This window comes from Schistocerca cancellata, chromosome 11 (assembly GCF_023864275.1).
Source record: "Schistocerca cancellata isolate TAMUIC-IGC-003103 chromosome 11, iqSchCanc2.1, whole genome shotgun sequence".
Lineage (NCBI taxonomy): Eukaryota > Metazoa > Arthropoda > Insecta > Orthoptera > Acrididae > Schistocerca > Schistocerca cancellata.
The window spans coordinates 452,805-478,196 of record NC_064636.1 but is presented as its reverse complement, the minus strand read 5'-3'; positions in this window follow the sequence as shown (position 1 = coordinate 478,196).

The window sequence follows — 25,392 nt, the reverse complement described above, 5'->3', positions numbered from 1 at the left end:
GCGTTTTCTTGTGTAATGTGGCTGCCAGAGCTCGGTTCGTGCCAAATCTTAAGGTTTTAGGTCAACTACAAGGCAGTAAAGGCGGCCAAAAATTTAATTTACAAAAACTAAAACTTGACTTGCTGTGCTCCTTACTTGTCGACTGCAACTACATAGATGCTTAAATTACGTACATGGAGGTTCACCCGCAAGGCTCATCACGCGACTTTAACGGCCAGAAGATAAATGTAAACCTTTCCGTTAGAAATGCGTCCATTGTGACGAATTGCAGTTCCGTCATTTCAAAAACAAATGTATTAAACGTAAGATTTTCTGCGGTTTTTTCTACACATTACCACTTCTGGCTTTTTCTTGTGTAATGTGGCTGCCAGAGCTCGGTTCGTGCCAAATCATAAGGTCCTAGGTCAACTACAAGGCAGCAAAAGCGGCCAAAAATTGAGTTATCAAAAACTAAACCTTGACTTGCTGTGCTCCTTACTTGTCGACCGCAACAACTTAGATGCTTAAATTACATACAGAGTGGTGCACCCAGAAGGCTCATACGCGACTTTAACTGCCAGAAGATAAATGTAAATTTTGCGATAGAAATGCGTCCATTGTTACGATTTGCAGTTACGTCATTTCGAAAACATATCTATTACACGTAAGATTTTCTGCGGTTTTTTCTACACATTGCCACTTCTGGCTTTTTCTTGTGTAATGTGGCTGCCAGAGCTCGGTTCGTGCCAAATCTTAAGGTCCTAGGTCAACTACAAGGCAGCAAAAGCGGCCAAAAATTGAGTTTTCTAAAACTAAAACGTGACTTCTGTGCTCCTTACTTGTCGACTGCAACAACTTAGATGCTTCAATTACGTACAAGGTGGTGCACCCGCAAGGTTCATGACGCCACTTTAACTGCCAGAAGATAAATGTAAACTTTTCCGAGAGAAATGCGTCCATTGTGACGATTTGCAGTTACGTCATTTCGAAAACAAATGTATTAAACGTAAGATTTTCTGCGGTTTTTTCCACACATTACCACTTCTGGCATTTTCCTGTGTAATGTGGCTGCCAGAGCCCGGTTCGCGCCAAATCTCAAGTTCCTAGGTCAACTACAAGGCACAAAAGCGGCCAAAAATAGAGTTTTCTAAAACTAAAACTTGACTTGCTGTGCTCCTTACTTGTCGACTGCAACAACTTAGATGCTTAAATCACGTACAGAGTGGTGCACCCGCAAGGCTCATCACGCGACTTTAACTGCCAGAAGATAAATGTAAACGTTTCCGAGAGAAATGCGTCCATTGTGACGATTTGCAATTACGCCTTTTCGAAAACAAATGTATTAAACGCAAGATTTTCTGCGGTTTTTTCTACTCATTACCACTTCTGGCTTTTTTTTGTGTAATGTGGCAGCCAGATCTCGGTTCGTGCCAAATAATAAGGTCCTAAGTCAACTACAAGGCAGCAAAAGCGGCCAAAAATTGAGTTTTCAAAAATTAAAACTCGACTTGCTGTGCTCCTTACTTGTCGACTGCAACAACTTAGATGCTTAAATTACGTACAGGGTGGTGCACCCGCAAGGCTCATCACGTGACTTTAAGTGCCAGAAGAAAAATGTAAACGTTTCCGATGGAAATGCGTCCATTGTGACGATTTGCAGTTACGTCATTTCGAAAACAAATGTATTAAACGTAAGATTTTCTGCGGTTTTTTCTTCACATTACCACTTCTGGTTTTTTCTTGTGTAATGTGGCAGCCAGAGCTCGGTTCGTGCCAAATAATAAGGTCCTACGTCAACTACAAGGCAGCAAAAGCGGCCAAGAATTGAGTTTTCAAAAATTAAAACTCTACTTGCTGTGCTCCTTACTTGTCGACTGCAACATCTTAGATGCTTAAATTACGTACAGGGTGGTGCACCCGCAAGGCTCATCACGCGACTTTAACTGCCAGAAGATAATTATAAACGTTTCCGATAGAAATGCGTCCATTGTGACGATTTGCAGTTACGTCATTTCGAAAACAAATGTACTAAACGTAAGATTTTCTGCGGTTTTTTCTACACATTAGCACTTCTGTCTATTTCTTGTGTAATGTGGCTGCCAGAGCTCGGTTCGTGCCAAATCGTAAGGTCCTAGGTCAAATACAAGGCAGGAAAATCGGCCAAAAATAGAGTTTTCAAAAACTAAAACTTTACTAATTGTGCTCCTTACTTGTCGACTGCGACAACTTAGATGCTTAAATTACGTACAGAGTGTAGCGCCCGCAAGGCTCATCACGCGACTTTCACTGCCAGAAGATAAATGTAAACGTTTCCGAGAGAAATGCGTCCATTGTAACGATTTGCAGTTACGTCATTTCGAAAACAAATGTACTAAACGCCAGATTTTCTGCGTTTTTTTCTACACATTACCACTTCTGGCTTTTTCTTGTGTAATGTGGCTGCCAGAGCTCGGTTCGAGCCAAATCTTAAGGTCCTAGGTCAACTACAAGGCAGCAAAAGCGGACAAAATTGCGTTTTCAAAAACTAAAACTCCACTTGCTGTGCTCCTTACTTGTCGACTGCAACAACTTAGATGCTTAAATTACGTACAGAGTGGTGCACCCGCAAGGCTCATGACGCGACTTTAACTGCCAGAAGATAAATGTAACCGTTTCCGATAGAAATGTGTCCATTGTGACGATTTGCAGTTCCGTCATTTCGAAAACAAATGTATTAAACGTAAGATTTTCTGCGGTTTTTTCTTCACATTACCACTTCTGGCTTTTTCTTGTGTAATGTGGCTGCCAGTGCTCGGTTCGTGCCAAATCTTAAGGTCCTAGGTCAACTACAAGGCAGCAAAAGCGGCCAAAAATTGAGTTTTCAGAAACTAAAACTTGACTTGCTGTGCTCCTTACTTGTCGACTGCAACAACTTAGATGCTTAAATTACGTACAGGGTGGTGCACCCGCAAGGCTCATCACGCGACTTTAACTGCCAGAAGATAAATGTAAACTTTTCCGAGAGAAATGCGTCCATTGTGTTGATTTGCAGTTACGTCATTTCGAAAACAAATGTATTAAACGTAAGATTTTCTGCCGTTTTTTCTACACATTTCCACTTCTGGCGTTTTCTTGTGTAATGTGGCTGCCAGAGCTCGGTTCGTGCCAAATCTTAAGGTTCTAGGTCAACTACAAGGCAGTAAAAGCGGCCGAAAATTTAATTTTCAAAAACTAAAACTTGACTTCCTGTGCTCCTTACTTGTCGACTGCAACTACAAAGATGCTTAAATTACGTACAGAGTGGTGCACCCGCAAGGCTCATCACGCAACTTTAACTGCCAGAAGATAATTGTAAACGTTTGCGATAGAAATGCGTCCATTGTGACGATTTGCAGTTACGTCATTTCGAAAACAAATGTATTAAACGTACGATTTTCTGCGGTTTATTCTACACATTACCACTTCTGGCTCTTTCTTGTGTAATGTGACTGCCAGAGCTCGGTTCGTGCCAAATCTTAAGGTCCTAGGTCAACTAAAAGGCAGCAAAAGCGGACAAAAATTGAGTTTTCAAAAACTGAAACTTTACTAATTGTGCTCCTTACTTGTCGACTGCGACAACCTAGATGCTTAAATTACGTGCAGGGTGGTGCACCCGCAATACTCATCACGCGACTTTAACTGCCAGAAGATAAATGTCAACGTTTCCGATAGAAATGCGTCCATTGTGACGCTTTGCAGTTACGTCATTTCGAAAACAAAAGTATTAAACGTAAGATTCTCTGCGGTTTTTTCTACACATTACCGCATCTGGCTTTTTCTTGTGTAATGTGGCTTCCAGAGCTCGGTTCGTGCCAAATCTTAAGGTCCTAGGTCAACTACAAGGCAGCAAAAGCGGACAATAATTGAGTTTTCAAAAACTAAAACTTTACTTGCTGTGCTCCTTACTTGTCGATTGCAACATCTTACATGCTTAAATTACGAACAGAGTGGTGCACCCGCAAGGCTCATCATGCGACTTTAACTGCCAGAAGATAAATGTAAACGTTTCCGATAGAAATGCGTCCATTGTGACGATTTGCAGTTACGTCATTTCGAAAACAAATGTATTAAACGTAAGATTCACTGCGGTTTTTTTTACTCATTACCACTTCTGGCTATTTCTTGTGTAATGTGGCTGCCAGAGCTCGGTTCGTGCCAAATCGTAAGGTCCTAGGTCAACTACAAGGCAGCAAAAGCGGCCAAAAATTGAGTTTTCAAAAACTAAAACTCCACTTGCTGTGCTCCTTACTTGTCGACTGCAACAACTTAGATGCTTAAATTACGTACAGAGTGGTGCACCCACAAGGCTCATCACGCGACTTTAAGTGCCCGAAGATAAATGTAAACGTTTCCGATGGAAATGCGTCCATTGTGACGATTTGCAGTTACGTCATTTCGAAAACAAATGTATTAAACGTAAGATTTTCTGCGGTTTTTTCTTCACATTACCACTTCTGGCTTTTTCTTGTGTAATGTGGCAGCCAGAGCTCGGTTCGTGCCAAATAATAAGGTCCTACGTCAACTACAAGGCAGCAAAAGCGGCCAAAAATTGAGTTTTCAAAAATTAAAACTCGACTTGCTGTGCTCCTTACTTGTCGACTGCAACATCTTAGATGCTTAAATTACGTACAGGGTGGTGCACCCGCAAGGCTCATCACGCGACTTTAACTGCCAGAAGATAATTATAAACGTTTCCGATAGAAATGCGTCCATTGTGACGATTTGCAGTTACGTCATTTCGAAAACAAATGTACTAAACGTAGGATTTTCTGCGGTTTTTTCTACACATTACCACTTCTGTCTTTTTCTTGTGTAATGTGGCTGCCAGAGCTCGGTTCGTGCCAAATCGTAAGGTCCTAGGTCAACTACAAGGCAGGAAAATCGGCCAAAAATAGAGTTTTCAAAAACTGAAACTTTACTAATTGTGCTCCTTACTTGTCGACTGCGACAACTTAGATGCTTAAATTACGTACAGAGTGTAGCGCCCGCAAGGCTCATCACGCGACTTTAACTGCCAGAAGATAAATGTAAACGTTTCCGAGAGAAATGCGTCCATTGTGACGATTTGCAGTTACGTCATTTCGAAAACAAATGTACTAAACGCAAGATTTTCTGCGTTTTTTTCTACACATTACCACTTCTGGCTTTTTCTTGTGTAATGTGGCTGCCAGAGCTCGGTTCGTGCCAAATCTTAAGGTCCTAGGTCAACTACAAGGCAGCAAAAGCGGCCAAAAATTGAGTTTTCAAAAACTAAAACTCCACTTGCTGTGCTCCTTACTTGTCGACTGCAACAACTTAGATGCTTAAATTACGTACAGAGTGGTGCACCCGCAAGGCTCATCACGCGACTTTAACTGCCAGAAGATAAATGTAACCGTTTCCGATAGAAATGTGTCCATTGTGACGATTTGCAGTTACGTCATTTCGAAAACAAATGTATTAAACGTAAGATTTTCTGCGGTTTTTTCTTCACATTACCACTTCTGGCTTTTTCTTGTGTAACGTGGCTGCCAGAGCTCGGTTCGTGCGAAATCTTAAGGTCCTAGGTCAACTACAAGGCAGCAAAAGCGGCCAAAAATTGTGTTTTCAAAAACTAAAACTTGACTTGCTGTGCTCATTATTTGTCAACAACAACACCTTAGATGCTTAAATCACGTACAGAGTGGTGCACCCGCAAGGCTCATCACGCGACTTTAAGTGCCAGAAGATAAATGTAAACGTTTGCGATAGAAATGCGTCCATTGTGACGATTTGCAGTTACGTCATTTCGAAAACAAATGTATTAAACGTAAGATTTTCTGCGGTTTTTTCTTCACATTACCACTTCTGGCTTTTTCTTGTGTAATGTGGCTGCCAGTGCTCGGTTCGTACAAAATCCTAAGGTCCTAGGTCAACTACAAGGCAGCAAAAGCGGCCAAAAATTGAGTTTTAAAAAACTAAAACTTGACTTGCTGTGCTCCTTACTTGTCGACTGCAACGACTTAGATGCTTAAATTACGTACAGGGTGGTGCACCCGCAAGGCTCATCACGCGACTTTAACTGCGAGAAGATAAATGTAAACTTTTCCGAGAGAAATGCGTCCATTGTGATGATTTGCAGTTACGTCATTTCGAAAACAAATTAATTAAACGTAAGATTTTCTGCGGTTTTTTCTACACATTACCACTTCTGGCTCTTTCTTGTGTAACGTGGCTGCCAGAGCTCGGTTCGTGCCAAATCGTAAGGTCCTAGGTCAACTACAAGGCAGAGAAAGCGGCCAAGAATTGAGTTTTCAAAAACTAAAACTTGACTTGCTGTGCTCCTTACTTGTCGACTGCGACAACTTAGATGCTTAAATTACGTACAGAGTGTAGCGCCCGCAAGGCTCATCACGCGAATTTCACTGCCAGAAGATAAATGTAAACGTTTCCGAGAGAAATGCGTCCATTGTAACGATTTGCAGTTACGTCATTTCGAAAACAAATGTACTAAACGCCAGATTTTCTGCGTTTTTTTCTACACATTACCACTTCTGGCTTTTTCTTGTGTAATGTGGCTGCCAGAGCTCGGTTCGTGCCAAATCTTAAGGTCCTAGGTCAACTACAAGGCAGCAAAAGCGGACAAAATTGAGTTTTCAAAAACTAAAACTCCACTTGCTGTGCTCCTTACTTGTCGACTGCAACAACTTAGATGCTTAAATTACGTACAGAGTGGTGCACCCGCAAGGCTCATGACGCGACTTTAACTGCCAGAAGATAAATGTAACCGTTTCCGATAGAAATGTGTCCATTGTGACGGTTTGCAGTTACGTCATTTCGAAAACAAATGTACTAAACGCCAGATTTTCTGCGTTTTTTTCTACACATTACCACTTCTGGCTCTTTCTTGTGTAATGTGGCTGCCAGAGCTCGGTTCGTGCCAAATCTTAAGGTCCTAGGTCAACTACAAGGCAGAGAAAGCGGCCAAGAATTGAGTTTTCAAAAACTAAAACTTGACTTGCTGTGCTCCTTACTTGTCGACTACAACAACTTAGATGCTTCAATTACGTACAGGGTGGTGCACCCGCAAGGTTCATGACGCCACTATAACTGCCAGAAGATAAATGTAAACGTTTCCGATGGAAATGCGTCCATTGTGTTGATTTGCAGTTACGTCATTTCAAAAACAAATGTATTAAACGTAAGATTTTCTGCGGTTTTTTCTACACATTTCCACTTCTGGCGTTTTCTTGTGTAATGTGGCTGCAGGAGCTCGGTTCGTGCCAAATCTTAAGGTTCTAGGTCAACTACAATGCAGTAAAAGCGGCCGAAAATTTAATTTTCAAAAACTAAAACTTGACTTCCTGTGCTCCTTACTTGTCGACTGCAACTACAAAGATGCTTAAATTACGTACAGAGTGGTGCACCCGCAAGGCTCATCACGCAACTTTAACTGCCAGAAGATAAATGTAAACGTTTGCGATAGAAATGCGTCCATTGTGAAGCTTTGCAGTTACGTCATTTCGAAAACAAAAGTATTAAACGTAAGATTCTCTGCGGTTTTTTCTACACATTACCGCATCTGGCTTTTTCTTGTGTAATGTGGCTTCCAGAGCTCGGTTCGTGCCAAATCTTAAGGTCCTAGGTCAACTACAAGGCAGCAAAAGCGGACAATAATTGAGTTTTCAAAAACTAAAACTTTACTTGCTGTGCTCCTTACTTGTCGATTGCAACATCTTACATGCTTAAATTACGAACAGAGTGGTGCACCCGCAAGGCTCATCATGCGACTTTAACTGCCAGAAGATAAATGTAAACGTTTCCGATAGAAATGCGTCCATTGTGACGATTTGCAGTTACGTCATTTCGAAAACAAATGTATTAAACGTAAGATTCACTGCGGTTTTTTTTACTCATTACCACTTCTGGCTATTTCTTGTGTAATGTGGCTGCCAGAGCTCGGTTCGTGCCAAATCGTAAGGTCCTAGGTCAACTACAAGGCAGCAAAAGCGGCCAAAAATTGAGTTTTCAAAAACTAAAACTCCACTTGCTGTGCTCCTTACTTGTCGACTGCAACAACTTAGATGCTTAAATTACGTACAGAGTGGTGCACCCACAAGGCTCATCACGCGACTTTAAGTGCCAGAAGATAAATGTAAACGTTTCCGATGGAAATGCGTCCATTGTGACGATTTGCAGTTACGTCATTTCGAAAACAAATGTATTAAACGTAAGATTTTCTGCGGTTTTTTCTTCACATTACCACTTCTGGCTTTTTCTTGAGTAATGTGGCAGCCAGAGCTCGGTTCGTGCCAAATAATAAGGTCCTACGTCAACTACAAGGCAGCAAAAGCGGCCAAAAATTGAGTTTTCAAAAATTAAAACTCGACTTGCTGTGCTCCTTACTTGTCGACTGCAACATCTTAGATGCTTAAATTACGTACAGGGTGGTGCACCCGCAAGGGTCATCACGCGACTTTAACTGCCAGAAGATAATTATAAACGTTTCCGATAGAAATGCGTCCATTGTGACGATTTCCAGTTACGTCATTTCGAAAACAAATGTACTAAACGTAAGATTTTCTGCGGTTTTTTCTACACATTACCACTTCTGTCTTTTTCTTGTGTAATGTGGCTGCCAGAGCTCGGTTCGTGCCAAATCGTAAGGTCCTAGGTCAACTACAAGGCAGGAAAATCGGCCAAAAATAGAGTTTTCAAAAACTGAAACTTTACTAATTGTGCTCCTTACTTGTCGACTGCGACAACTTAGATGCTTAAATTACGTACAGAGTGTAGCGCCCGCAAGGCTCATCACGCGACTTTAACTGCCAGAAGATAAATGTAAACGTTTCCGAGAGAAATGCGTCCATTGTGACGATTTGCAGTTACGTCATTTCGAAAACAAATGTACTAAACGCAAGATTTTCTGCGTTTTTTTCTACACATTACCACTTCTGGCTTTTTCTTGTGTAATGTGGCTGCCAGAGCTCGGTTCGTGCCAAATCTTAAGGTCCTAGGTCAACTACAAGGCAGCAAAAGCGGCCAAAAATTGAGTTTTCAAAAACTAAAACTCCACTTGCTGTGCTCCTTACTTGTCGACTGCAACAACTTAGATGCTTAAATTACGTACAGAGTGGTGCACCCGCAAGGCTCATCACGCGACTTTAACTGCCAGAAGATAAATGTAACCGTTTCCGATAGAAATGTGTCCATTGTGACGATTTGCAGTTACGTCATTTCGAAAACAAATGTATTAAACGTAAGATTTTCTGCGGTTTTTTCTTCACATTACCACTTCTGGCTTTTTCTTGTGTAACGTGGCTGCCAGAGCTCGGTTCGTGCGAAATCTTAAGGTCCTAGGTCAACTACAAGGCAGCAAAAGCGGCCAAAAATTGTGTTTTCAAAAACTAAAACTTGACTTGCTGTGCTCATTATTTGTCAACAACAACACCTTAGATGCTTAAATCACGTACAGAGTGGTGCACCCGCAAGGCTCATCACGCGACTTTAAGTGCCAGAAGATAAATGTAAACGTTTGCGATAGAAATGCGTCCATTGTGACGATTTGCAGTTACGTCATTTCGAAAACAAATGTATTAAACGTAAGATTTTCTGCGGTTTTTTCTTCACATTACCACTTCTGGCTTTTTCTTGTGTAATGTGGCTGCCAGTGCTCGGTTCGTACAAAATCCTAAGGTCCTAGGTCAACTACAAGGCAGCAAAAGCGGCCAAAAATTGAGTTTTCAAAAACTAAAACTTGACTTGCTGTGCTCCTTACTTGTCGACTGCGACAACTTAGATGCTTAAATTACGTACAGAGTGTAGCGCCCGCAAGGCTCATCACGCGACTTTCACTGCCAGAAGATAAATGTAAACGTTTCCGAGAGAAATGCGTCCATTGTAACGATTTGCAGTTACGTCATTTCGAAAACAAATGTACGAAACGCCAGATTTTCTGCGTTTTTTTCTACACATTACCACTTCTGGCTTTTTCTTGTGTAATGTGGCTGCCAGAGCTCGGTTCGTGCCAAATCTTAAGGTCCTAGGTCAACTACAAGGCAGCAAAAGCGGACAAAATTGAGTTTTCAAAAACTAAAACTCCACTTGCTGTGCTCCTTACTTGTCGACTGCAACAACTTAGATGCTTAAATTACGTATAGAGTGGTGCACCCGCAAGGCTCATGACGCGACTTTAACTGCCAGAAGATAAATGTAACCGTTTCCGATAGAAATGTGTCCATTGTGACGGTTTGCAGTTACGTCATTTCGAAAACAAATGTACTAAACGCCAGATTTTCTGCGTTTTTTTCTACACATTACCACTTCTGGCTCTTTCTTGTGTAATGTGGCTGCCAGAGCTCGGTTCGTGCCAAATCTTAAGGTCCTAGGTCAACTACAAGGCAGAGAAAGCGGCCAAGAATTGAGTTTTCAAAAACTAAAACTTGACTTGCTGTGCTCCTTACTTGTCGACTACAACAACTTAGATGCTTCAATTACGTACAGGGTGGTGCACCCGCAAGGTTCATGACGCCACTTTAACTGCCAGAAGATAAATGTAAACGTTTCCGATGGAAATGCGTCCATTGTGTTGATTTGCAGTTACGTCATTTCAAAAACAAATGTATTAAACGTAAGATTTTCTGCGGTTTTTTCTACACATTTCCACTTCTGGCGTTTTCTTGTGTAATGTGGCTGCAGGAGCTCGGTTCGTGCCAAATCTTAAGGTTCTAGGTCAACTACAATGCAGTAAAAGCGGCCGAAAATTTAATTTTCAAAAACTAAAACTTGACTTCCTGTGCTCCTTACTTGTCGACTGCAACTACAAAGATGCTTAAATTACGTACAGAGTGGTGCACCCGCAAGGCTCATCACGCAACTTTAACTGCCAGAAGATAAATGTAAACGTTTGCGATAGAAATGCGTCCATTGTGACGATTTGCAGTTCCGTCATTTCGAAAACAAATGTATTAAACGTACGATTTTCTGCGGTTTATTCTACACATTACCACTTCTGTCTCTTTCTTGTGTAATGTGACTGCCAGAGCTCGGTTCGTGCCAAATCTTAAGGTCCTAGGTCAACTACGAGGCAGCAAAAGCGGACAAAAATTGAGTTTTCAAAAACTAATACTTGACTTCCTGTGCTCCTTACTTGTCGACTGCAACAACTTAGATGCTTAAATTACGTGCAGGGTGGTGCACCCGCAATACTCATCACGCGACTTTAACTGCCAGAAGATAAATGTCAACGTTTCCGATAGAAATGCGTCCATTGTGACGCTTTGCAGTTACGTCATTTCGAAAACAAAAGTATTAAACGTAAGATTCTCTGCGGTTTTTTCTACACATTACCGCATCTGGCTTTTTCTTGTGTAATGTGGCTTCCAGAGCTCGGTTCGTGCCAAATCTTAAGGTCCTAGGTCAACTACAAGGCAGCAAAAGCGGCCAAAAATTGAGTTTTAAAAAACTAAAACTTGACTTGCTGTACTCCTTACTTGTCGACTGCAACGACTTAGATGCTTAAATTACGTACAGGGTGGTGCACCCGCAAGGCTCATCACGCGACTTTAACTGCGAGAAGATAAATGTAAACTTTTCCGAGAGAAATGCGTCCATTGTGATGATTTGCAGTTACGTCATTTCGAAAACAAATTAATTAAACGTAAGATTTTCTGCGGTTTTTTCTACACATTACCACTTCTGGCTCTTTCTTGTGTAACGTGGCTGCCAGAGCTCGGTTCGTGCCAAATCTTAAGGTCCTAGGTCAACTACAAGGCAGAGAAAGCGGCCAAGAATTGAGTTTTCAAAAACTAAAACTTGACTTGCTGTGCTCCTTACTTGTCGACTGCGACAACTTAGATGCTTAAATTACGTACAGAGTGTAGCGCCCGCAAGGCTCATCACGCGACTTTCACTGCCAGAAGATAAATGTAAACGTTTCCGAGAGAAATGCGTCCATTGTAACGATTTGCAGTTACGTCATTTCGAAAACAAATGTACTAAACGCCAGATTTTCTGCGTTTTTTTCTACACATTACCACTTCTGGCTTTTTCTTGTGTAATGTGGCTGCCAGAGCTCGGTTCGTGCCAAATCTTAAGGTCCTAGGTCAACTACAAGGCAGCAAAAGCGGACAAAATTGAGTTTTCAAAAACTAAAACTCCACTTGCTGTGCTCCTTACTTGTCGACTGCAACAACTTAGATGCTTAAATTACGTACAGAGTGGTGCACCCGCAAGGCTCATGACGCGACTTTAACTGCCAGAAGATAAATGTAACCGTTTCCGATAGAAATGTGTCCATTGTGACGGTTTGCAGTTACGTCATTTCGAAAACAAATGTACTAAACGCCAGATTTTCTGCGGTTTTTTCTACACATTACCACTTCTGGCTCTTTCTTGTGTAATGTGGCTGCCAGAGCTCGGTTCGTGCCAAATCTTAAGGTCCTAGGTCAACTACAAGGCAGAGAAAGCGGCCAAGAATTGAGTTTTCAAAAACTAAAACTTGACTTGCTGTGCTCCTTACTTGTCGACTACAACAACTTAGATGCTTCAATTACGTACAGGGTGGTGCACCCGCAAGGTTCATGACGCCACTATAACTGCCAGAAGATAAATGTAAACGTTTCCGATGGAAATGCGTCCATTGTGTTGATTTGCAGTTACGTCATTTCAAAAACAAATGTATTAAACGTAAGATTTTCTGCGGTTTTTTCTACACATTTCCACTTCTGGCGTTTTCTTGTGTAATGTGGCTGCAGGAGCTCGGTTCGTGCCAAATCTTAAGGTTCTAGGTCAACTACAATGCAGTAAAAGCGGCCGAAAATTTAATTTTCAAAAACTAAAACTTGACTTCCTGTGCTCCTTACTTGTCGACTGCAACTACAAAGATGCTTAAATTACGTACAGAGTGGTGCACCCGCAAGGCTCATCACGCAACTTTAACTGCCAGAAGATAAATGTAAACGTTTGCGATAGAAATGCGTCCATTGTGAAGCTTTGCAGTTACGTCATTTCGAAAACAAAAGTATTAAACGTAAGATTCTCTGCGGTTTTTTCTACACATTACCGCATCTGGCTTTTTCTTGTGTAATGTGGCTTCCAGAGCTCGGTTCGTGCCAAATCTTAAGGTCCTAGGTCAACTACAAGGCAGCAAAAGCGGACAATAATTGAGTTTTCAAAAACTAAAACTTTACTTGCTGTGCTCCTTACTTGTCGATTGCAACATCTTACATGCTTAAATTACGAACAGAGTGGTGCACCCGCAAGGCTCATCATGCGACTTTAACTGCCAGAAGATAAATGTAAACGTTTCCGATAGAAATGCGTCCATTGTGACGATTTGCAGTTACGTCATTTCGAAAACAAATGTATTAAACGTAAGATTCACTGCGGTTTTTTTTACTCATTACCACTTCTGGCTATTTCTTGTGTAATGTGGCTGCCAGAGCTCGGTTCGTGCCAAATCGTAAGGTCCTAGGTCAACTACAAGGCAGCAAAAGCGGCCAAAAATTGAGTTTTCAAAAACTAAAACTCCACTTGCTGTGCTCCTTACTTGTCGACTGCAACAACTTAGATGCTTAAATTACGTACAGAGTGGTGCACCCACAAGGCTCATCACGCGACTTTAAGTGCCAGAAGATAAATGTAAACGTTTCCGATGGAAATGCGTCCATTGTGACGATTTGCAGTTACGTCATTTCGAAAACAAATGTATTAAACGTAAGATTTTCTGCGGTTTTTTCTTCACATTACCACTTCTGGCTTTTTCTTGAGTAATGTGGCAGCCAGAGCTCGGTTCGTGCCAAATAATAAGGTCCTACGTCAACTACAAGGCAGCAAAAGCGGCCAAAAATTGAGTTTTCAAAAATTAAAACTCGACTTGCTGTGCTCCTTACTTGTCGACTGCAACATCTTAGATGCTTAAATTACGTACAGGGTGGTGCACCCGCAAGGCTCATCACGCGACTTTAACTGCCAGAAGATAATTATAAACGTTTCCGATAGAAATGCGTCCATTGTGACGATTTGCAGTTACGTCATTTCGAAAACAAATGTACTAAACGTACGATTTTCTGCGGTTTTTTCTACACATTACCACTTCTGTCTTTTTCTTGTGTAATGTGGCTGCCAGAGCTCGGTTCGTGCCAATTCGTAAGGTCCTAGGTCAAATACAAGGCAGGAAAATCGGCCAAAAATAGAGTTTTCAAAAACTAAAACTTTACTAATTGTGCTCCTTACTTGTCGACTGCGACAACTTAGATGCTTAAATTACGTACAGAGTGTAGCGCCCGCAAGGCTCATCACGCGACTTTAACTGCCAGAAGATAAATGTAAACGTTTCCGAGAGAAATGCGTCCATTGTAACGATTTGCAGTTACGTCATTTCGAAAACAAATGTACTAAACGCAAGATTTTCTGCGTTTTTTTCTACACATTACCACTTCTGGCTTTTTCTTGTGTAATGTGGCTGCCAGAGCTCGGTTCGTGCCAAATCTTAAGGTCCTAGGTCAACTACAAGGCAGCAAAAGCGGCCAAAAATTGAGTTTTCAAAAACTAAAACTCCACTTGCTGTGCTCCTTACTTGTCGACTGCAACAACTTAGATGCTTAAATTACGTACAGAGTGGTGCACCCGCAAGGCTCATCACGCGACTTTAACTGCCAGAAGATAAATGTAACCGTTTCCGATAGAAATGTGTCCATTGTGACGATTTGCAGTTACGTCATTTCGAAAACAAATGTATTAAACGTAAGATTTTCTGCGGTTTTTTCTTCACATTACCACTTCTGGCTTTTTCTTGTGTAACGTGGCTGCCAGAGCTCGGTTCGTGCGAAATCTTAAGGTCCTAGGTCAACTACAAGGCAGCAAAAGCGGCCAAAAATTGTGTTTTCAAAAACTAAAACTTGACTTGCTGTGCTCATTATTTGTCAACAACAACACCTTAGATGCTTAAATCACGTACAGAGTGGTGCACCCGCAAGGCTCATCACGCGACTTTAAGTGCCAGAAGATAAATGTAAACGTTTCCGATGGAAATGCGTCCATTGTGACGATTTGCAGTTACGTCATTTCGAAAACAAATGTACTAAACGTAAGATTTTCTGCGGTTTTTTCTTCACATTACCACTTCTGGCTTTTTCTTGTGTAATGTGGCTGCCAGAGCTCGGTTCGTACAAAATCCTAAGGTCCTAGGTCAACTACAAGGCAGCAAAAGCGGCCAAAAATTGAGTTTTAAAAAACTAAAACTTGACTTGCTGTGCTCCTTACTTGTCGACTGCAACGACTTAGATGCTTAAATTACGTACAGGGTGGTGCACCCGCAAGGCTCATCACGCGACTTTAACTGCGAGAAGATAAATGTAAACTTTTCCGAGAGAAATGCGTCCATTGTGATGATTTGCAGTTACGTCATTTCGAAAACAAATGTATTAAACGTAAGATTTTCTGCGGTTTTTTCTACACATTACCACTTCTGGCTCTTTCTTGTGTAACGTGGCTGCCAGAGCTCGGTTCGTGCCAAATCTTAAGGTCCTAGGTCAACTACAAGGCAGAGAAAGCGGCCAAGAATTGAGTTTTCAAAAACTAAAACTTGACTTGCTGTGCTCCTTACTTGTCGACTGCGACAACTTAGATGCTTAAATTACGTACAGAGTGTAGCGCCCGCAAGGCTCATCACGCGACTTTCACTGCCAGAAGATAAATGTAAACGTTTCCGAGAGAAATGCGTCCATTGTAACGATTTGCAGTTACGTCATTTCGAAAACAAATGTACTAAACGCCAGGTTTTCTGCGTTTTTTTCTACACATTACCACTTCTGGCTTTTTCTTGTGTAATGTGGCTGCCAGAGCTCGGTTCGTGCCAAATCTTAAGGTCCTAGGTCAACTACAAGGCAGCAAAAGCGGACAAAATTGAGTTTTCAAAAACTAAAACTCCACTTGCTGTGCTCCTTACTTGTCGACTGCAACAACTTAGATGCTTAAATTACGTACAGAGTGGTGCACCCGCAAGGCTCATGACGCGACTTTAACTGCCAGAAGATAAATGTAACCGTTTCCGATAGAAATGTGTCCATTGTGACGGTTTGCAGTTACGTCATTTCGAAAACAAATGTACTAAACGCCAGATTTTCTGCGTTTTTTTCTACACATTACCACTTCTGGCTCTTTCTTGTGTAATGTGGCTGCCAGAGCTCGGTTCGTGCCAAATCTTAAGGTCCTAGGTCAACTACAAGGCAGAGAAAGCGGCCAAGAATTGAGTTTTCAAAAACTAAAACTTGACTTGCTGTGCTCCTTACTTGTCGACTACAACAACTTAGATGCTTCAATTACGTACAGGGTGGTGCACCCGCAAGGTTCATGACGCCACTTTAACTGCCAGAAGATAAATGTAAACGTTTCCGAAGGAAATGCGTCCATTGTGTTGATTTGCAGTTACGTCATTTCAAAAACAAATGTATTAAACGTAAGATTTTCTGCGGTTTTTTCTACACATTTCCACTTCTGGCGTTTTCTTGTGTAATGTGGCTGCAGGAGCTCGGTTCGTGCCAAATCTTAAGGTTCTAGGTCAACTACAATGCAGTAAAAGCGGCCGAAAATTTAATTTTCAAAAACTAAAACTTGACTTCCTGTGCTCCTTACTTGTCGACTGCAACTACAAAGATGCTTAAATTACGTACAGAGTGGTGCACCCGCAAGGCTCATCACGCAACTTTAACTGCCAGAAGATAAATGTAAACGTTTGCGATAGAAATGCGTCCATTGTGACGATTTGCAGTTCCGTCATTTCGAAAACAAATGTATTAAACGTACGATTTTCTGCGGTTTATTCTACACATTACCACTTCTGTCTCTTTCTTGTGTAATGTGACTGCCAGAGCTCGGTTCGTGCCAAATCTTAAGGTCCTAGGTCAACTACAAGGCAGCAAAAGCGGACAAAAATTGAGTTTTCTAAAACTAATATTTGACTTCCTGTGCTCCTTACTTGTCGACTGCAACAACTTAGATGCTTAAATTACGTGCAGGGTGGTGCACCCGCAATACTCATCACGCGACTTTAACTGCCAGAAGATAAATGTCAACGTTTCCGATAGAAATGCGTCCATTGTGACGCTTTGCAGTTACGTCATTTCGAAAACAAAAGTATTAAACGTAAGATTCTCTGCGGTTTTTTCTACACATTACCGCATCTGGCTTTTTCTTGTGTAATGTGGCTTCCAGAGCTCGGTTCGTGCCAAATCTTAAGGTCCTAGGTCAACTACAAGGCAGCAAAAGCGGCCACAAATTGAGTTTTAAAAAACTAAAACTTGACTTGCTGTACTCCTTACTTGTCGACTGCAACGACTTAGATGCTTAAATTACGTACAGGGTGGTGCACCCGCAAGGCTCATCACGCGACTTTAACTGCGAGAAGATAAATGTAAACTTTTCCGAGAGAAATGCGTCCATTGTGATGATTTGCAGTTACGTCATTTCGAAAACAAATGTATTAAACGTAAGATTTTCTGCGGTTTTTTCTACACATTACCACTTCTGGCTCTTTCTTGTGTAACGTGGCTGCCAGAGCTCGGTTCGTGCCAAATCTTAAGGTCCTAGGTCAACTACAAGGCAGAGAAAGCGGCCAAGAATTGAGTTTTCCAAAACTAAAACTTGACTTGCTGTGCTCCTTACTTGTCGACTGCGACAACTTAGATGCTTAAATTACGTACAGAGTGTAGCGCCCGCAAGGCTCATCACGCGACTTTCACTGCCAGAAGATAAATGTAAACGTTTCCGAGAGAAATGCGTCCATTGTAACGATTTGCAGTTACGTCATTTCGAAAACAAATGTACTAAACGCCAGATTTTCTGCGTTTTTTTCTACACATTACCACTTCTGGCTTTTTCTTGTGTAATGTGGCTGCCAGAGCTCGGTTCGTGCCAAATCTTAAGGTCCTAGGTCAACTACAAGGCAGCAAAAGCGGACAAAATTGAGTTTTCAAAAACTAAAACTCCACTTGCAGTGCTCCTTACTTGTCGACTGCAACAACTTAGATGCTTAAATTACGTACAGAGTGGTGCACCCGCAAGGCTCATGACGCGACTTTAACTGCCAGAAGATAAATGTAACCGTTTCCGATAGAAATGTGTCCATTGTGACGATTTGCAGTTCCGTCATTTCGAAAACAAATGTATTGAACGTAAGATTTTCTGCGGTTTTTTCTACACATTACCACTTCTGGCTTTTTGTTGTGTAATGGGGCTGCCAGTGCTCGGTTCGTGCCAAATCTTAAGGTCCTAGGTCAACTACAATGCAGCAAAAGCGGCCAAAAATTGAGTTTTCAGAAACTAAAACTTGACTTGCTGTGCTCCTTACTTGTCGACTGCAACAACTTAGATGCTTAAATTACGTACAGGGTGGTGCACCCGCAAGGCTCATCACGCAACTTTAACTGCCAGAAGATAAATGTAAACTTTTCCGAGAGAAATGCGTCCATTGTGTTGATTTGCAGTTACGTCATTTCGAAAACAAATGTATTAAACGTAAGATTTTCTGCCGTTTTTTCTACACTTATCACTTCTGGCTCTTTCTTGTGTAATGTGGCTGCCAGAGCTCGGTTCGTGCCAAATCTTAAGGTCCTAGGTCAACTACAAGGCAGAGAAAGCGGCCAAGAATTGAGTTTTCAAAAACTAAAAGTTGACTTGCTGTGCTCCTTACTTGTCGACTACAACAACTTAGATGCTTCAATTACGTACAGGGTGGTGCACCCGCAAGGTTCATGACGCCACTTTAACTGCCAGATGATAAATGTAAACGTTTCCGATGGAAATGCGTCCATTGTGTTGATTTGCAGTTACGTCATTTCAAAAACAAATGTATTAAACGTAAGATTTTCTGCGGTTTTTTCTACACATTTCCACTTCTGGCGTTTTCTTGTGTAATGTGGCTGCCAGAGCTCGGTTCGTGCCAAATCTTAAGGTTCTAGGTCAACTACAAGGCAGTAAAAGCGGCCGAAAATTTAATTTTCAAAAACTAAAACTTGACTTCCTGTGCTCCTTACTTGTCGACTGCAACCACAAAGATGCTTAAATTACGTACAGAGTGGTGCACCCGCAATACTCATCACGCGACTTTAACTGCCAGAAGATAAATGTCAACGTTTCCGATAGAAATGCGTCCATTGTGACAATTTGCAGTTACGTCATTTCGAAAACAAATGTATTAAACGTAAGATTCACTGCGGTTTTTTTTACTCATTATCACTTCTGGCTATTTCTTGTGTAATGTGGCTGCCAGAGCTCGGTTCGTGCCAAATCGTAAGGTCCTAGGTCAACTACAAGGCAGCAAAAGCGGCCAAAAATTGAGTTTTCAAAAACTAAAACTCCACTTGCTGTGCCCCATACTTGTCGTCTGCAACAACTTAGATGCTTAAATTACGTACAGAGTGGTGCACCCGCAAGGCTCATCACGCGACTTTAACTGCCAGAAGATAAATGTAAAAGTTTGCGATAGAAATGCGTCCATTGTTACGATTTGCAGTTACGTCATTTCTAAAACAAATCTATTACACGTAAGATTTTCTGCGGTTTTTTCTACACATTGCCACTCCTGGCTTTTTCTTGTGTAATGTGGCTGCCAGAGCTCGGTTCGTGCCAAATCTTAAGGTCCTAGGTCAACTACAAGGCAGCAAAAGCGGACAAAAATTGAGTTTTCAAAAACTAAATATGACTTGCTGTGCTCCATACTTGTCGACTGCAACAACTTTGATGCTTCAATTACGTACAGGGTGGTGCACCCACAAGGCTCATCACGCCACTTTAACTGCCAGAAGATAAATGTAAACGTTTCCGATAGAAATGCGTCCATTGTGACGATTTGCAGTTACGTCATTTCGAAAACAAATGTATTAAAGGTAAGATTTTCTGCAGTTTTTTCTACACATTACCACTTCTGGCATTTTCTTGTGTAATGTGGCTGCCAGAGCTCGGTTCGTGCCAAATCTTAAGGTCCTAGGTCAACTACAAGGCAGAGAAAGCGGCAAAAAATTGAGTTTTCAGAAGCTAAAAGTTGACTTGCTGTGCTCCTTACTTGTCGACTGCAACAACTTAGATTCTTAAATTACGTACAGAGTGGTGCACCCGCAAGGCTCATCACGCGACTTTAACTGCCAGAAGATAAATGTAAACGTTTCCGATTGAAATGCGTCCATTGTGACGATTTGCAGTTACGTCATTTCAAAAACAAATGTATTAAACGTACGATTTTCTGCGGTTTTTTCTACACATTACCACTTCTAGCTTTTCTTGTGTAATGTGGCAGCCAGAGCTCGGTTCGTGCCAAATCTTAAGGTCCTAGGTCAACTACAAGGCAGCAAAAGCGGCCAAAAATTGAGTTTTCAAAAATTAAACTTGACTTGCTGTGCTCCTTACTTGTCGACTGCAACAACTTAGATGCTAAAATTACGTTCAGAGTGGTGCACAAGCAAGGCTCATCACGCGACTTTAACCGCCAGAAGATAAATGTAAACGTTTCCCATAGAAATGAGTCCATTGTGACGGTTTGCAGTTACGTCATTTCGAAAACAAATGTATTAAACGTAAGATTTTCTGCGTTTTTTTCTACACATTGCCACTTCTGGCTTTTTCTTGTGTAATGTGGCTGCCGGAACTCTGTTCGTGCCAAATCTTAAGGTCCTAGGTCAACTACAAGGCAGCAAAAGCGGCCAAAAATTGAGTTTTCAAAAACTAAAACTCCACTTGCTGTGCTCCTTACTTGTCGACTGCAACAACTTAGATGCTTAAATTACGTACAGAGTGGTGCACCCAGAAGGCTCATCACGCGACTTTAACTGCCAGAAGATAAATGTAAACGTTTGCGATAGAAATGCGTCCATTGTTACGATTTGCAGTTACGTCATTTCGAAAACAAATTTATTACACGTAAGATTTTGTGCGGTTTTTTCTACACATTGCCACTTCTGGCTTTTTCTTGTGTAATGTGGCTGCAGAGCTCGGTTCGTGCCAAATCTTAAGGTCCTAGGTCAACTACAAGGCAGCAAAAGCGGACAAAAATTGAGTTTTCAAAAACTAAAACTTGACTTGCTGTGCTCCTTACTTGTCGACTGCAACAACTTAGATGCTTCAATTACGTACAGGGTGGTGCACCCGCAAGGCTCATCACGCGACTTTAACTGCCAGAAGATAAATGTAAACGTTTCCGATAGAAATGCGTCCATTGTGACGATTTGCAGTTCCGTCATTTCCAAAACAAATGTATTAAACGTAAGATTTTCTGCGGTTTTTTCTACACATTACCACTTCTGGCTTTTTCTTGTGTAATGAGGCTACCAGAGCTCGGTTCGTGCCAAATCGTAAGGTCGTAGGTCAACTACAAGGCAGCAAAAGCGGACAATAATTGAGTTTTCAAAAATTAAAATTTACTTGCTGTGCTCCTTACTTGTCGACTGCAACATCTTACATGCTTAAATTACGAACAGAGTGGTGCACCCGCAAGGCTCATCATGCGACTTTAACTGCCAGAAGATAAATGTAAACGTTTCCGATAGAAATGCGTCCATTGTGACGATTTGCAGTTACGTCATTTCGAAAACAAATGTAATAAACGTAAGATTCACTGCGGTTTTTTCTACTCATTACCACTTCTGGCTTTTTCTTGTGTAATGTGGCTGCCAGAGCTCGGTTCGTGCCAAATCGTAAGGTCCTAGGTCAACTACAAGGCAGCAAAAGCGGCCAAAAATTGAGTTTTCAAAAACTAAAACTCCACTTGCTGTGCTCCTTACTTGTCGACTGCAACAACTTAGATGCTTAAATAACGTACAGGGTGGTGCACCCGCAAGGCTCATCACGCCACTTTAACTGCCAGAAGATAAATGTAAACGTTTCCGATAGAAATGCGTCCATTGTGACGATTTGCAGTTACGTCATTTCGAAACCAAATGTATTAAAGGTAAGATTTTCTGCAGTTTTTTCTACACATTACCACTTCTGGCTTTTTCTTGTGTAATGCGGCTGCCAGAGCTCGGTTCGTGCCAAATCTTAAGGTCCTAGGTCAACTACAAGGCAGCAAAAGCGGCTAAAAATTGAGTTTTCAAAAACTAAAACTTGACTTGCTGTGCTCCTTACTTGTCGACTGCAACATCTAAGATGCTTAAATTACGTACAGGGTGGTGCACCCGCAAGGCTCATCACGCGACTTTAACTGCCAGAAGATAAATGTAAACGTTTCCGATAGAAATGCGTCAAGTGTGACGATTTGCAGTTACGTCATTTCGAAAACAAATGTATTAAACGTAAGATTTTCTACGGTTTTTTCTACACAATACCACTTCTGGCTTTTTCTTGTATAATGTGGCTGCCAGAGCTCGGTTCGTGCCAAATCTTAAGGTCCTAGGTCAACTACAAGGCAGCAAAAGCGGCCAAAAATTGAGTTTCAAAAACTAAAACTTGACTTGCTGTGCTCCTTACTTGTCGACTGCAACAGCTTCGATGCTTAAATTACGTACAGGGTGGTGCACCCGCAAGGCTCTCCATGCGACTTTAACTGCCAGAAGATAAATGTAAACGTTTCCGATAGAAATGCGTCCATTGTGACGATTTGCAGTTACGTCATTTCGAAAACAAATGTATTAAACGTAAGATTTTCTGCGGTTTTTTCTACACATTACCACTTCTGGCTTTTTCTTGTGTAATGTGGCTGCCAGAGCTCATTTCGTGCCAAATCTTAAAGTCCTAGGTCAACTACAAGGCAGCAAAAGCGGCCAAAAATTGAGTTTTCAAAAACTAAAACTTGACTTCCTGTGCTCCTTACTTGTCGACTGCGACAACTTAGATGCTTAAATTACGTACAGGGTGGTGCACCCGCAAGGCTCATCAGGCGACTTTAACTGCCAGAAGATAAATGTAAACGTTTCCGATAGAAATGCGTCCATTGTGACGATTAGCAGTTACGTCATTTCGAAAACAAATGTATTAAACGTAAGATTTTCTGCGGTTTTTTCTACACAATACCACTTCTGGCTTTTTCTTGTCTAATGTGGCTGCCACAGCTCGGTTCGTGCCAAATCTTAAGGTCCTTGGTCACCTACAAGACAGCAAAGCGGCCAAAAATTGAGTTTTAAAAACTAAAACTTGACTTGCTGTGCTCCTTACCTGTCCACTGCAACAGCTTAGATGCTTAAATTACGTACAGGGTGGTGCACCCGCAAGGTTCTCCATGCGACTTTAACTGCCAGAAGATAAATGTAAACGTTTCCGATAGAAATGCGTCCATTGTGACGATTTGCAGTTACGTCATTTCGACAACAAATGTATTTAACGTAAGATTTTCTGCGGTTTTTTCGACACATTACCACTTCTGGCTTTTTCTTGTGTAATGTGGCTGTCAGAGCTCGGTTCGTGCCAAATCTTAAGGTCCTAGGTCAACTACAAGGCAGCAAAAGCGGCCAAAAATTGAGTTTTCAAAAACTAAAACTTGACTTGCAGTGCTCCTTACTTGTCGACTGCAACAACTTAGATGCTTAAATTACGTACAGGGTGGTGCACCCGCAAGGCTCATCAGGCGACTTTAACTGCCAGAAGATAAATGTAAACGTTTCCGATAGAAATGCGTCCATTGTGACGATTTGCAGTTACGTCATTTCGAAAACAAATGTATTAAACGTAAGATTTTCTGCGATTTTTCTACACATTACCACTTCTGGCTTTTTCTTGTGTAATGTGGCTGCCAGAGCTCGGTTCGTGCCAAATCTTAAGGTCCTAGGTCAATTACAAGGCAGCAAAAGCGGCCAAAAATTGAGTTTTCAATAACTAAAACTTGACTTGTTGCGCTCCTTACTTGTCGACTGCAACAACTTAGATGCTTAAATTACGTACTGATTGGTGCAGCCGCTAGGCCCATCACGCGACTTTAACTGCCAGAAGATAAATGTAAACGTTTCCGATAGAAATGCGTCCATTGTGACGATTTGCAGTTACGCCATTTCGAAAACAAATGTATTAAACGTAAGATTTTCTGCGATTTTTCTACACATTACCACATCTGGCTTTTTCTTGTGTATTGTGGCTGCCAGAGCTCGGTTCGTGCCAAATCTTAAGGTCCTAGGTCAACTACAAGGCAGCAAAAGCGGCCAAATATTGGGTTTTCATAAACTAAAACTTGACTTGCTGTCCACCTTACTTGTCGACTGCAACAACTTAGATGCTTAAATTACGTACAGATTGGTGCACCCGCAAGGCTCATCACGCGAATTTAACTGCCAGAAGATAAATGTAAACGTTTCCTATAGAAATGCGTCCATGGTGACGATTTGCAGTTACATCATTTCGAAAACAAATGTATTAAACGTAAGATTTTCTGCGGATTTTTCTACACATTACCACTTCTGGCTTTTTCTTGTGTAATGTGGCTGCCAGAGCTCGGTTCGTGCCAAATCTTAAGGTCCTTGGTCAACTACAAGGCAGCAAAAGCGGCCAAATATTGGGTTTTCATAAACTAAAACTTGACTTGCTGTGCTCCTTACTTGTCGACTGCAAAAAATAAGATGCTTAAATTACGTACAGGTTGGTGCACCCGCAAAGCTCATCACGCGACTTTTACTGCCAGAAGATTAATGTAAACGTTTCCGATAGAAATGCGTCCATTGTGACGATTTGCTGTTACGTCATTTCGAAAACAAATGTATTAAACGTAAGATTTTCACGGTTTTTTCTACACATTACCACTTCTGGATTTTTCTTGTGTAATGTGGCTGCCACAGCTCGGTTCGTGAAAAATCTTAAGGTCCTAGGTCAACTACAAGGCAGCCAAAGCGGCCAAAAATTGAGTTTTCAAAAACTAAAACTTGACTTGCTGTGCTCCTTACTTGTCGACTTAAACAACTTAGATGCTTAAATTACGTACAGGGTGGTGCACCCGCAAAGCTCATCACCCGACTTTAACTGCCAAAATATAAATGTAAACGTTTCCGTTAGAAATGCGTCCATTGTGACGATTTGCAGTTACGTCATTTCGAAAACAAATGTATTAAACGTAAGATTTTCTGCGATTTTTCTACACATTACCACTTCTGGCTTTTTCTTGTGTAATGTGGCTGCCAGAGCTCGGTTCGTGCCAAATCTTAAGGTCCTAGGTCAACTACAAGGCAGCAAAAGCGGCCAAAAATTGAGTTTTCAAAAACTAAAACTTGACTTGTTGCGCTCCTTACTTGTCGACTGCAACAACTTAGATGCTTAAATTACGTACTGATTGGTGCAGCCGCAAGGCTCATCACGCGACTTTAACTGCCAGAAGATAAATGTAAACGTTTCCGATAGAAATGCGTCCATTGTGACGAATTGCAGTTACGCCATTTCGAAAACAAATGTATTAAACGAAAGATTTTCTGCGGTTTTTTCTACACACTACCACTTCTGGCTTTTTATTGTGTAATGTGACTGCCAGAACTC